At 37.0% G+C, this 13,880-nt stretch overlaps 1 protein-coding gene across 1 annotated transcript in view; it reads left to right on the top strand.

Moving 5' to 3' along the window:
* LOC150102194 (uncharacterized) overlaps window positions 1-13,880 on the top strand; it is a 238,490-nt gene that overhangs the window by 205,704 nt on the left and 18,906 nt on the right. The gene's annotated exons all lie outside the window — the stretch shown is intronic.

Raw genomic sequence — 13,880 nt, 5'->3', positions numbered from 1 at the left:
CGTCTGCCTTGCTATTGTTGCATCATAGCCCTCAGTGACAAGTCGTTGGGCCATTATAATAAGCAATGTCTTGACTTAAGTCTCTGTGATATAAAGCTGTCAATATCAGATTATATAGGAAGCAGTGGATTCCAGCTAATTTTGTTATATTCGTGATTCAGGTTATCTTGGCGTCATAGTTGTGGCAGTTATATGTGGCTCAGAACTGGTAGCCAATATGATGGAGTAGTCTTTATTGTTCCAGAAATTATACACATTGTCTGATTCAGTATGGTATTAATTAATTTAACATGTGCACTGTTCAGCCAGACAGCTGAGCAGTATTCAGCAGTTGAGTAAATGAGGCCCAGAGCAGATGTCCTTAATGTGGGAGCACAATCCCCTCAAGTTGTTCTGGCAAGTTTATGCAGTATGTTATTTCTAGTCCTGAGTTTGGTAGCAATATTGGAGAGATGTCTATTATACTACAAATAAGATAAAATACTTGTTTTAAACGGGAAATAAAAATACTCTATTCAAAATTCCTTATACACAAGAATAATAAGTGGATGAAATGAACTTATATGCTACTTTCATGTGTCAGTGCTATAATTCTCCTGTATATTTAAAAAACTAATTAGCATAAGTAGAGTATTTTATAAACCTATTTTTTTTTATTATAAAAACTTGTATTTCTTCATATGTAAAGCATTCAGTTTGTATTCAGAAATGAAAAAATTGATTCATTATTTAATTATCATTGTAATAAAAAGTGCAGCAACATCTAAACAGGATTGATTTGATCAAATTCAATTCAAGGATAAAAGATTTGATTTGAGACTCTTAAGCATCATGAGAAGAGTTTGTCTGATAGATATAAAGGAATGCCATTGTACAGGACAGTGGACATGAAGAGAACAAGAAGCCATCCCTGGAAGCTGTATAAAAGTGATCAAGAGAAGGAGAAACAGATTCTTTCTATGGAAGATGGTGAGTGAGTGAATGAATGTGTGGAGAAAATTGAAGATGGAGATTAAAGAACTTAATGACACATGGCATAGAGACATCCTGAAATAATTCAGATGAATGTAACAATAAAACTTGTATTTGCAATAAATGTTTCATTTTCCCATTTTTGAATGAAGGACATAGCTTCATATAAAGAAAATGCTAAAACCAACAATCATAACTTAGACTTTAAGTGTGACTGCACTGGTTTTAACATTTTGTTTATAAGAAATTGTGCCCTTGCATAATGTTTATTAGAGGGCAGAATTTTCATCCTAATATCAAAGCCATCTTCTTCTTTGCAGTAATTGGCTACATTGAGTCAAAATGAACAGAGTGATAGAATAATTTCGATTTTGTGTTTGGAAGCTCACTTTGTGTCTGTTTGTGAAGTCTTTCCTTTAAGTGTTTTGCTTTCCTTTTTATTAAAGACACACTTCACTTTAAATACAGCTTTCTTCCCCCCCCCCCCACATGCGCACACACAGTTGGCCATAAATATAGTTTGTATTGTCAGCAGTTATCTAACAGTAGACGTTAAGAAAACCTGGACTCTTTCAATTTGTAATGTTGGAGTATATTAATCATGTTAATATCTTTCAACATCATAAAGTGAAAAGTCTTTTCTCTCTCAGCTAAAACATTGCTCCCCACTTTGGTGGGAGGACTAAGCTTAATCAGTCACTCAATATCCCATAGTTCAAATAGCTAGGTGGCAGTCTTTGTAAGTTCCAGAATATTTTTCTAGAATTGGTGGACATAGGAATACTTGTAGGAAATGTGGCATTTTAGGATTCTGTTTCTATGAGTTGATCTGTCATTTTCATCTGACAGCCAAGTTGATAGGATATCCAGAGTGAGTGTCCTCTTTTCCTGCTTATGTACCACACTGTTGTATGACTCATTTTTTTTTAACCTGAAGTCCTGCAGTTTATCCCCACTGGTCTCAGTGAGCACAATTGTAAAACAATTGTGCTCAATGAGACCAGTGAGCACAATTTTAGCAGAAAAATGCAATATATGTTATCACACTGATTCCTCTTGTTGCTGTTATTGTCTAAAAAAACTCAAAGAGGTCTAAGGATTAATATTGCCACTTATATCTGAAAAATACTATTGTTAACTGTAAGTTTATCTGACCTCGTGACCTTGGTGAAATGGTTGATTAAATTTGTCAGATTATTGGGTCACTCTTGGGATATACAGCAATCCCTCGATTAATGCGTTCTTTAAAACAGGTGTATTAAAAGAAAACACACTAATCGAATATAATAACCTATGGAAAAAAGTATAATTCGTTCCTCAGGTTTCTTTTTTGACCCTTAATTTTTTTTATAAAAGAATTAAAGTATGTCTCAGGGCCCCTAGTTAAAGGAAAACCATGAAGCTGAAAGACAATAAAACATATTCAGAATATAAATTTATTATTCTGCTTCTTAACAAAGAATTGGGCTAACGTAATTTGCCAGGTTCTATTTCTTTTTTTATACAACTGACGGTATGGCCCTGTTGCCCCTTCTGCAAATTTTACTGGTTCTCTCTTAACCAGGATCAGTCTCTAAACATTGCTGCTTAAAAACTTTGATTGTACCAAAACTATTTTCAAATTGTTTCAGTGAAACCTCTTTGGACTTGTCAGTGATTAAATTTCCTTCATATTCTTCAGGATCTTCCTGCTGTGCATCTAAATTTAGCAGGTCAGAATCACTCAACTTCTCAGAATGAGATTTAATTAACTTAGATTCATTTGAAAAGACTCAAAAATCATTTGCACAATGTGGAAGAATGTGCTTCCAAACGGCTCGCATATTGCTAGCAGTAATTTCATTCGACTTGGTGACTTTATAACCAGGCTGAGATTTCTCTGATTTAGCCAGAAAAGTCTTGGAAAGCATTTGCTTCCAATGAAAGGGCGGATTCATCAACATTAAATATTTGTTGATCACAATAGTTCCCTTCTTACACAATTTTCTTCAAAATTTTTTTATATCTCCTTATCTGCACTTGCAGCTTTGCCTGTGATTAGAACATTATGTAGGCTATTTCTCTTTTTGAAATGCTCAAATCACCCAGCACTAATGCGGAATTCTTCTTCTTTTCCATCATTGATAGCCCTTTCTTTCCAGGTTACAAAGAGACAAGGCTTTTGATTTAATAAGGCCAGTGTTTAGCAGGATCTGTTTTTGGTTACAATCTTTGATCCATGTAAAAAGAAGTCTCTCTAATTCAGTCATTATAATACTTTGATTTTCAGTGCATGCATGATGAACTTAAAGCAGAAAACCTTACCTTTCTCTTTGTATTCAGGAGTTGATTCACCTATTTTTGTGTTCTTGTCCTATCTGGACTCGGCTTGTTCATTTTTCTTTATTATTTCAAGGTTTTTCTTCCAATCAGATTATTTTTCGAATCATTTTCACACTTCTGTTTTTTGCTCACTAATTCTTTTACTCATGATTAAAGGTTAGGAAAATAATTTAAAATAAACAGGTATGGAAAACAATTGCACGAGATATGATCAGCAAAATGCTATGTAAAGCAGATGACATAAATTTTGGCGGTAAATTTGGAACATAGCGTACATGGAAATAGTGTAGTATGTCATTAAAAAATAACTGTAAAATGTTTCGAATTGGTAACTAAATTATTTCATCCTGGTGAGTGATTTTTTAAAATAGTTAGCCATAAAAAATGTATAGATCAAAAATTTTTAAAATCTGTAACATTTATTTTTAAGATGTATATAGGCGCACTAATTGAATTTGGGTATCGAAAAAAAAAAAAAAAAAAAGACCAACTAATCGGAGGCGCATTAATCGAGGGATTGCTGTAGTGTGTTTGTTTTCTTAAGGGAGATAACAGTCTTAGTGTAATTAATGAATATTGCGGATTTTTTTTTTCTTAATTTCATTGAATAAATGAAAATGAATGAATATAAAAGAAAGGAAAAATTTTGATTATGTTTAAAGTTACTTGTATTCAAAAAAAAATTAAAAGGATCGTTGAGATGGCTGAACCTGTATATTAAAAACCATCTCATTTTATTTACTCTCTCTTAAAACCACTCCTTATCTATCATTCCAAGAGTCAAATAACATTGAAGAAAGTGATTATCTTGACTTCTAGTGATTTTTAAGCACAGTAATTAAAAGGTGAAAATGACCCATGAAATTTTTCAAGATTGGTTTGAGTTATTTTACACCAACAGCACAGTAATATCTTCAGACTAAGAACTTGGGGAAGAAGGTTCTTCTGTTTTGATAATGCATCAATTCATAGCTTAGTATTCCTTGAATATTTCCCAGGATTCACAGAAGTGAAACCCCCCACCAAACATCATCTCATTAATTCAATCAGTTGATCAGCATATCATTGCAAGCTTCAAGACAAAGTACCATAAGCTCACACTCATTGTCTTGTGGCAACCAATGGGGAATACAAGCTGGAAGGTTGTAACATCAGAGATGTTGTGGATGACATTGGCAAAGAATGGGAGAGAATTGTGAGAATTGTGAGCCAGAAATCATCAATAGCATGTAGCTCCATGTTGTGTTAATGTTTGAATGGCTTCAAGATGTGCCATGTCTTCAGTTTTTATTATTATTATTTTATTTTTTTATTTTTTCTAGTGGATTTGAACTTCTCAAAACTTGTCCAAGGACATGGAGGGACTGGTCCACTCTTAATTCCAAGAGCTCTTTGAAGAAGAAATTTTCAACATCATTCATTTGAAGCCGCATCAGAACCTTGATACAGAGACTATAAAAGAACTTGTGATACAAAATATGAAGGAAATTGTCATTGTCTTCATATAATCCTGACCATAACAGAGCATTCAAGGCTTGTTTAGAAATTAATTCTCATATTGAGACGTGTATTTATCAAGGGCGTATATTTCGTACGTGCTTGGTATGTGGTACACACCCACGGAATAGCAATATCACCTATATTATATTTTTGCATTTATTCCTGTTAAAGACTTCCCTAATTGTTTCCTGTCTTCACACTTCCTAAAATTAAACATGATATACTAATGCTTCATGAAGAGAACACTTTTCTGTGCATAAACATTGCATCACATTTGTGTTAATAGCCCAGTTGTGTGGTCACAAATACGGACACCTTTGATCCCCTTGTATAGCTGGTGCAGTGGATCAAATTCCAGTGGTTTTAAACCACCCAGAAGGAAAAGCAGGGTATGCGCTGAGACATTAGCATCCAAAAATCAGTGGCTGCAATTGGTTATTGTGTAAACCAGTCCAATTGAACATTATCATTTGTAATGAGTTCCTGTTTTTGTTTTCTAAGTTTCATCTGTTTTGCATGTGTGAAATGACATGTTTAGGACACCTTCTTCTTCTTCTGCAGCTTCTCCCACTTAAGTGGGGTCACTGTTTGTTATGAGTCTCCTCCACACCTTCCTGTCTTGGGCTGTCACCACATCCAAGTTCTTCATCTTAAAGTCCTCTTCCCAGCTCCCTCCATCTCTTCTTTGGCCGCCCACGCTTCCGCCTTCCTTGCACATCCATCTGCATGACCCTTCTTCCCACATATTCGTCCTCCCTCCTCATCACATGACCAAACCATCTCAACCTTGCCTCCTGTATTTTCGCTCCTAAGTTCGTAACTTTCACTGTTCCCCTGACATAGTCATTTCTCAGATGATCCTTTCTGGTCACACCGCACATCCACCTAAGCATTCTCATCTCTGCTACTTCCATCCTGCTGATGTTATTTTTCCTCAGGGCCACAGTTTCTATAGCATATGTCATAGCTGGCCTCACTACTGTCCTATAAATTTTGCCTTTCAGATTGATCGGCACCCTCTTATCACATAACACTCCAGCAATCTCCCTCCAGTTCCTCCAACCTGCTTGTATCCTGCATCCCACTTCCTTCTCAACTCCTCCATCTTCTTCCACTGTCGAACCTAAGTATCTAAAGTCTCTCACCTTCCTGATGACATTTCCTTCCAGCTCCAGGTCTGTCACCTGGCCACCGCCCACTGCGCAACGCATATACTCTGTCTTACTTCTGCTCAGTCTCATACCTCTCTCTTCCAGTACTTTTCTCCATCTTTCCAGTTTAGTTTCCGCTTCTTCTCTTGTATCTACACACAGCAAGATGTCATCTGCATACAACATTGTCCAAGGTGCATCTTCTCTCACCTCCTCTGTTACCACCTCCATCACAATATTAAACAGAAACGGACTTAATGCTGACCCTTGATGCAAGCCAACTGTTACTTGAAAACTTTCTGTCTGTCCCAAACAGGTCCGAACACTTGTCTTCACATTTCTGTACATTTCCTGCACCAACCTGACATATTTCTCCGGCACCTTCTCCCTCAGACACCTCCAGACTTCTTGCCTTGGCACTCTATCGTATGCTTTCTCCAGATCAATAAATACCAGATGTAGCTCCCTTTGTTTCTCTCGATATTTTTCCATCATCTGTCGTAACCCAAAGATAGCATCTGTTGTTGATCTACCAGGCATGAAGCCAAATTGTTCCTTTGCATTCTCCACCTCCTCCCTCAATCTACCATCAAGAACCCTTTCTAGGATCTTCATTGTGTGGGACATCAACTTTATTCCTCTGTAATTTTTACAGTCTTGTGCATCCCCTTTACCCTTGTAGATGGGAACAAGAGTACTCTCCCTCCATTCCTCGGGTATATTTTCCTGTTGGCAAACTTTCATGAACAGGTCCCACAGCAGGTCAATTCCCTCTTCCCCCAGTGCCTTCCATGCCTCCACTGGAATTCTGTTGGGGCCCACCGCTTTTCCATTCCTCATCCTCTTCATGGCGTCCGTCACTTCCATTCTACTGATGTTCTGCACCATCCCCTCAGAAGGCTGCCCATCTCCTCTGTGAGTCCTTGCATTTTCCTCATTCAGAAGTCCCTCAAAGTATATTTTCCATCTGTTTCTTATGTCCTCATCACTCCATAATACTCTTCCTTCAGCATCTTTGATCTGCCTCACATGTAAGATGTCCTTAGCTGCTTTATTTCTACATTTCGCTAGTTGGTAAATTTTTCTCTGTCCTTCCTTTGTTTCTAATTGATCATACAGATCTTGATATGCCATGGCCTTCGCCTGTGCCACAACTCTCTTGGCTTCTTGCTTTCTCTCTTTGTACACCTCTCTGTCCTCTTCCACTCTTGACTCATCCCACTTCTGCTTTGCCTTCCTCTTAGCTGTCACTGCCACTTGTACATCATTAATCCACCACCAACCCTCCTTCTGCTCTCTAATCTTTCCAGATGTCTCACCAAGCACCTCGATTGCACAGCTCAGGATTACTTTTGAATTATGTTTCCACCAATCTTGTACACTTTCCAGTCCATCCGAAATCCTCTCTAACACTCTCTCCCTAAAACGATTCCTCACACTCTCTTCTTTTAAGCGAAACCACTTAATTGTCTTCATCCCATGGCAACCAGAAGTTCTTATCTTCGATCTTAATTTAAAGTCTGCGCACAGCAGTCGGTGTTGTTGTGCTACTTGATCTGTTGGAATTACCTTACAATTTGTCACAACCTTAAGATGTTTTCTTCTAGTCAAAATGTAGTCAATTTGTGAGCTGTTGTTACCACTTCTAAATGTTATCAAATGTTCTTCCCTCTTGAAGAAAAACGAGTTCACAATTGCCAGATCAAACGTGTTTAGGACACCAATATAGACATATTTTTAATATATAACTTTATATAAATAATTTATAATTTTTTTTTTTTTTTTTGCCCATATTTTCAATAGGGAAACAGTGTTGAAAATCTACTGAATGTCCCGTTTTTTTTGCCAGAGATTTCATGGATTGTATAATTATAGTCAAAGGAGGTTGAAACTTGTGTATAAATAAGTAAAACAAGTTATTTAAGCCTTTTTCTTTGGTTCAATCTGGAAAAATAATAATTTCTCAGGTGATTACTTTTTCCGATTTATATGGCTGTTTTTAAAAAGCATATAGAATTCAAATTATCTGTGTTTCACTCTAGTATTTGCCAATGATAATGTAATCCCACCACAAAGTGTAAACCCTTTGTTCTTTTCATATAAACAGTGAATGGGAAGCATAGCTATTGTTCGTTTGAACCTTTATGCTTTCCATATTTAAAATTATATTAATTGATAACTTAAAGTATTCAAAGTTATCCTACAATTAATTGGTCCAATGGGACCAATTAAGATGAGCGCTGCTGTGCTTTGCACTCTTAAAACTTTCATACATTAATAAAAATGCAACCATACAGCCAAATCAATGTGAATTTTGTAGCGTAGGTTGCATAAGCCACACAACACCACACCCAACCTAAATGGGCATGCAACACCACTGGTATTTATCCTGAATGAGATGCCAAAACTGAAACAGATAAAATTTGATTCTTTCATTAAGAATATAACTTACTCCTCCCCACTTCAGAATAATGTCAAAATCTATCACCTGCACATCACACATCCAAAATTTCTGTTTGTTGCATACTGATGACAGCATAACAAGAGCTGGAAAGAGTTCCCTGACTTTCAAAGTCGGGTTCCCTAACTTTGGCAGTCTGTTTTTCTTTTAGAACAGGGAAAAACATTTTTTTCATTTAAATGTTTTGTTATAATTTTTTGTTTTTATTACTATGTAATGTAGTGATGGCCAATCTTGACACATTTAGGGGCAAAGGTGGCTGTGGAAGGAGGGCAAGATTGTGCCGCTTCATAAGGAAGGTGATAGAACTCGAGGATCAAAATATAGGCCTATGTGTGTGTGTCAGGTGTTGTGGTTAAGTTGTTGGAGAAGCTTGTGAGAACTAGGATCCAGAATTGGGTTGACAACAATGGTATTATCTTTGATGGACAGCATGGATTTGCTAAAGGGAGGTCATGTTTTAGTAATCTACTTACTTATTACAATACAGTGACTGCTTCCTTGGACAGAGGAGAAGGATACACAGTAATATACTTAGATTTTGCAAAGACTTTTGATAGATTACCTCAATAAGTTGATAGTCAAACTAGAGCGGATGGGATTGGATATTAGATTAGTGCGTTGAATTGGAGACTGGCTATCTGATAGGTATCAACAAGTTTTGTATGGGGGAGCGATATCCAGGAAAAGGAAAGTCACTAGTGGTGTGCCTCAGGGGTCTGTTTTAGGGCCATTACTGTTTAACTTGTATATTAATGATATTAACGAAGATTTGGATGGGATATTCAGTTGTTTGCAGATGATACAAGTTAGGACGAACCATGAAGAGTAGAGATGTTGTGGCCTTACAAGAAGACTTGAATAAATTGAGTGATTGGGCACGGGAATGGAGATGTGAGTTCTATGTTGCAGAATGTAAGGTTTTAAAATTTGGGAAACAAAGATGGGATGCAGAATTTATGCTTGGTGAGGATATATTGTCAGAAGTGGAAGAAATAAGAGATCTTGGGGTGATAGTGGATAAGGATCTGAAATTTAGGGGACACGTTGCCAAAATTGTGAGGACAACGCAAAGGCTTCTGTGCTTCTGGGAATGATGCAGAGGATAGGGAGATTCTTGTTTCATTGTATAAGGCTTTGATTAGGCCACACATGGACTACTGTGCCCAGATTTGGTTACCTGGTTTTCAGAAGGATGAAGAGATGTTGGAAAGGATCCAGTAGCGACTAACTAAGGTAGTTTCTAACCTCTGGAATGTTGAATATGAGGAAAGATCGAGAAGATGCAATTTGCAAAGTCTGGTAGATAGGAGGAATTGAGATGAAGATTTGATCTCATAGAGACCTACAAGTTAGTAAGAGGTTGTTATAGGATCAGTGTTGGAAAGGTTTTACAGAGAATAGTGGGAGATCAAGGGAGAACCAGAGGTCATCCCTGGAAACTGTATAAAGAGGGTGTGAGTAGGGGAGTGAGAAGCAGGTTGTTTCTTGCAGAATTGTGAATGATTGGAATGCCTTGCCTAAGAGTGTGGTGTCTGCAGAGAATTTGAGTGTGTTTAAAGCATGGTATGATAAGCTGTGTGTATGATAAAAGGACCTCCTAGATGAGTCTTTGATTCTGTGGGGTCTTGCATAATAATAAAACTAATAATAATTTTCTCATAAAAACTTGTGGCAGAAGTGTGTGCATGTCAAACTAGAAGATCATTCTATAAGCTTTTATAGGCAGATAAATATGTATCTATTTATTATTTGCCAAAATGTGCAAAACATATATTCATGCTATAAACACAACTATGCTTGTGAACATGCTATGCAGGCTTAATCATATGGGACACACCTTACACATGCTGAACATATAATTTTTTATATAAAAACACTTCTATTGTAATGACATATTGCATATACTTAAGTTGATAGTGCATATACATAAAGACACTCCTTTCTGCCAACTTTTATGTTTTAAAAAAATTTAAATAATAGATTATTATTTTTACGGCTATTTTGCCTGCTTTTGTTTAGGAGTGCCCCAGTTTTAATGTCATTGGTTTTTTACTCAAGAATTCTTAGGACATTGCAGTTGTATTTTAGAGACAAATATATGTAGCATAATAGAAGAAAATTCACACATACCTTTTCTTGGATGTTGTTGCCTGTCTTCTTTCTGTGGTGTGCATACTTCTGCTGTTATGGTGTTGAAGGGTGGGGAGGCTTAGGTAGTGTGGGAGAATTAATTTGAAAAAACCCGGTTTTTTGTATAATATATACATATTATTTTTAAGGGTGGGCGGATCGCGTTTTTTGTAGGGTGGGAAAAAGATGAAAAAGGGGCTGAAAATAGCAACTGTTTTTTAGAGGAAGGGGAAGGGTTTATGGGAAAAGGGGTTGAGGGTTGACGGGGTGCGAACTGTTTTGACTGTATAGGTCGTCGTCTGAACTCATGGAGGAAGTGGATGCTATGTCGTGTCAGCTTGGTGTTTCTGCCTTTGTGTTATCGCCTATTGATCGGAGTTGTGACCTAATTTTTATGTTGTGAAGCTTCCAACACTCAGAGATTATGTAGGGTCGGTGGACGTTGATTGAGTTCTCGTCACATTTTATGGCTATCATTTCCGATATTCTAAGCATTGTTTTGTTGTCTTTTCTGTCTATTGTGATGGCCTTGTCAATTTGTGGGGTATGTTTTTGTTCAAGGACGTGAACTACTATTTCTGTTTTCCCTGTACATTGTATTCTAATTTTCTTTTTGATGTTGCATTTTTTAATGTTTAAATGTTCTGGAATAGGAATGTTACAGTCATGAAAGTGTTCTTGTAGTCTTGCCCATAAAGACCTGCAAAAATTCTATTTAATAATAATATATATTTCTTTACAAGTCTCCTTGCAAGCCACCATCTGGCGTGTAGAGACATTACGTTCCCATGGCTAACATAATGGATGGGCAACCTGAGATCTCTAAGGGCCAGATGGTGGCTTGCAAGGAGACTTGTAAAGAGAAATTCTATTATTTACATTTTTTTAAAACACAAAAGTTGGCAGAAAGGAGTTAATTATATTTTCTTATCTGAGCAGGTGTTCCCAAAAACAGACATTTTATATTTAAATACTTTAAATGTTTTTCCTTTTTTTTTTCATGTAATTTATAGTTGTATTTATTTTATCTTGAAAAAGGAAAGGTCACAGAAGTATTATTATTCATATTCTCTATTAGAATACCATCTGTATACTGTATCATTATAATTTCAACTTAAAACAACATTTAGATAATTTTATAGAGTTAAAAACTGATCCTATTGCTTGCCAATTGTGAAATTTGCTTAGTATGAGGGGTTTTTTTTAGTTCCATTTAATCACAGTAAGCAGACATCCACTCTATTTGCATTCATGGCAAAGTAATCTTAATATTTGGTTATTGCAAATTGTAATATACAGCGATCACATTTATATACGAAGGCTGTTCAATAAGTAATAAGACTAATTTTACTGTCGCGAAACCACTCATCACAATATTAATTTCTGTGGAATAAAGAAATGTTGCTGTCTGTATTAACAAAAGAGGTTGATAGATGGCTTATACGGGCTGATGTGCCAGAGTGTCACGTGACTAAACGCACGCTTGTTTCGGCGCGCCTACGAGCCGCGACCAGTCATCGAAATGGAAGCGTCCTTGGAACAGCATTATGCCTTTAAATTTTGTGTGCGTTTGCAAAAATTGGCATCGGACACTTTTAACATGATACGCGAAGCTTTCCACGATGAAGCAATGTCGAGGGCAAGTGTTTTTCGCTGGCATAAAACTTTTAAGGAAGGAAGGCAAAATGTGGAAGATCTTGAACGTGAGGGAAGACCTTCAACGTCCATCACAGAGACAATGATCAACGCAGCAACAATTATCATCAAGGAGGATCGCAGAATTATAGTATGCCAGCTGCATGTTGTCCTAAATATTTCTATGGGAAGTGTTCACTCAATCATAACTGAACATTTGGGACTGAAACATGTTTGCACCCGATGGATTCCCAAACTCTTGACGGCGGAGCAAATGCAGCATCGAGTGGATGTGTGCACAGAATGCAAAGAAAAACTGGAACAAGAAGGTGACAATTTCTTAAATCGCATCATTACAGCAGATGAAGCTTGGTTGTACCACTATGACCCTACAATGAAACAACAAAGCAGTGAATGGAAGCATCCATCTTCGCCTACCCCCAAGAAAGCAAAAACTGTAAAATCGGCTAGTAAAGTTATGACCATAATGTTTTTTGACAGATATTTGCCATTATTATTAGCTTTGCTCTTTTCTCCAAATTTTCCCAAAATATTTTTGTATGTCTCACAATCATTTCCTACTCTGCTAGTTGGGGATCTAAATAGCAGAGTAGGAAATGATTGTGAGACATACAAAAATATTTTGGGAAAATTTGGAGAAAAGAGCAAAGCTAATAATAATGGCAAATATCTGTTGGATTTCTGCTCAGGACATGGACTGGTTATTACTAACACCATGTTCCAACATAAAAATGTGCACAAATTCACATGGAGAGAAAAGGCTAGGAATAAGAAAAGTCTCATTGACTATGTTATTGTTGATAGTGATGTTTTCTCCCTGGTGCAGAACACCAGAGTGTACAGAGGATTTGAAATTGGAAGTGATCACTATTTAGTCTTGAGCAGGATAAAATTGAATTTCATATTGAAAAGAATAACATATAAGAAAGTTTTAAAGCGAATAAAAGTTGAGCAGCTCTCAGATGTGAACTGTAGACTAAAATACACAAAGATTATTTGAAGAAAAAATGAAATAGTTTGAGAACAGGAATCAAACCTTGGAGATTCAGTGGCAAACTCTGAAGAAAACATTGATTGATTCTGCCAGAGAGGCATGTGGTGAGGTTGTGTGCAAGGATAAAAAAAATCAGAACTCCCTGGTGGACACAGGAAGTTAAAGAGGCAGTGAAGGAAAAGAAGAAAAAAAAAAAAAAAATCAGCTAACACCTTTTTATTCCCGTATACGGGAGTAGGCGAGGCCATTTAGCCCTATCTAACTTTTGGAGACTGAGTGGGCAGTTCAATCTCCACTGGTACCCAATCAGAGACAGATGGCCCAAGGCTATCACTAATTAAGCGGTACGCAGTGAAGAGAGACGGCTCAAATGTGCCGCCATCTCGTGGTCCCTAATCCTACCACAATATATTTAATGTCTGAAATAATGTGGGTTCTACGGTCGATTTTCTTGAGTTTACAGGAGGAAAAACCTGCTTGCCCGTGCCAGAGATCGACTAACTCGGGAACCGGTCGAAAAAAGGCTTAAAAAAATTTCCTCTAGTCGCCGACTAGACTCAAAACCAAGCCTTCCTTCGTGCGGCCAAGCGCGGTGGTGTGCAAACGCCACATCCACTGAGCTACACAGGCTCTGGAAAAGAAGAAAGCATATCAAAAGTTCCTGGCAAATAAGTCAGCTTTTACTCTTACA

The sequence above is a fragment of the Typopeltis vanoorti genome, chromosome 10, assembly GCF_054136105.1.
Source record: "Typopeltis vanoorti isolate ZY-2024b chromosome 10, IOZ_Tvanoo_1.0, whole genome shotgun sequence".
NCBI classification, from domain to species: Eukaryota; Metazoa; Arthropoda; class Arachnida; order Uropygi; family Thelyphonidae; genus Typopeltis; species Typopeltis vanoorti.
The sequence above is the reverse complement of the archived record's forward strand: the minus strand, read 5'-3'. Positions and strand labels throughout refer to the sequence as shown.